Source organism: Sinocyclocheilus rhinocerous, unplaced genomic scaffold, assembly GCF_001515625.1.
Source record: "Sinocyclocheilus rhinocerous isolate Xijiao unplaced genomic scaffold, SAMN03320098_v1.1 scaffold2792, whole genome shotgun sequence".
NCBI lineage: Eukaryota > Metazoa > Chordata > Actinopteri > Cypriniformes > Cyprinidae > Sinocyclocheilus > Sinocyclocheilus rhinocerous.
The window spans coordinates 714376-715857 of NW_015648609.1; positions in this window are offsets into that span (position 1 = coordinate 714376).

Consider the following 1482-nt stretch of genomic DNA (forward strand, 5'->3'; position numbering starts at 1 on the left):
AATTTGGACATTTTCACTTTGGGGTGTACTCACTTTTGTGGCCAGTGGTTTAGACATTAATGGCTGTGTGTTGAGTTATTTTGAGGGGACAGCAAATTTACACTGTTATACAAGCTGTACACTCACTACTTTACATTGTAGCAAAGTGTCATTTCTTCAGTGTTGTCACATGAAAAGATATAATAAAATATTTACAAAAATGTGAGGGGTGTACTCACTTCTGTGAGATACTGTAGTTCTATATTACAATTAACACAGATATTTCATGTGTTTAAATCTAGTTTATCCAATATATCTAACAGTTCTCACTACAGAAACATGGGATTTGTTCCTATATCATATCATATCCAATATATCTAACTATGAATGTATGTATACACCTGAAACAACAGGTGATTGGTGTTTTATAATAACAGTCATCAAATTGTTACATAATCTACATACATTTTTTGTTTTTGTTTTACTCAGCAAAAAAATTCTCAGCTGAATAATCTCCCATAGCTACACCCTCCCTGCCAGTTTTCATCTTCCTTTTCATGCCAGATTTTTTTTCTCAAACATTCAAAAAATGTATATGAAATTTATATGAAAAAAAATGTTTTTTTTTCTTTCTTTCTCCAGACTTTGAAATCAAACATTGCTCAAAGGGTCATTAAAACATACCCAGGTGGGATTATCTTCTGAGGAAGCCACTACATGCCAAGACAAAGTCCACTTTCATCACTTTACAAGCAACAGTGGCTGGATTCTTATCGCACTCAGTTTAGTTTATGGTCAGGCTCCACCCACACAGGTGCTGCAGCGTGTGGCTGAACGCATCACTCTGCTATGGGCCCCTTAACAGACCTCCAAATAAAACTATATATACACTACCATTCAAAAATCTGTGGTCAGTTTATATACTTTTATTCAGCATGGATAAATTAAATTGATCAAAAGTAAACATTTATTATGTTACAAAAGATTTCTAATTCATTTTCGTTCTACTTTCATTTGACCTCTCTCAAAGAATCCAGAAAAAAAATCATTGTTTCCATATATGAAGCAGCACAACTGTTTTCAACATTGATAATAATCAGAAATGTTTCTTGATTATCAAATCAGCATATTAGAATGATTTCAGAAGGATCATGTGACACTGAAGACTGGAATATTGATGCTGAAAATTCAGCTTTGCTGAATAGGAATCACAGGAATAAATTATATTTTAAAATTGATTCAAATAGAACACAGTTATTTTAAATTGTAATCATATTTCAAAATATTACTGTTTTTACTGTATTTTTAATCAAATAAATGCAGCCTTTGTGAACATAATTGTCTTTTTAATAGTACTGATGATAGATAGATAGATAGATAGATAGATAGACAGACAGACAGACAGACAATGATTGACAGATAGATAGATATATAGATAGACAGACAGATAGACAGACAGACAGACAGACAGACAGATGATAGATAGATAGATAGACAGACAGA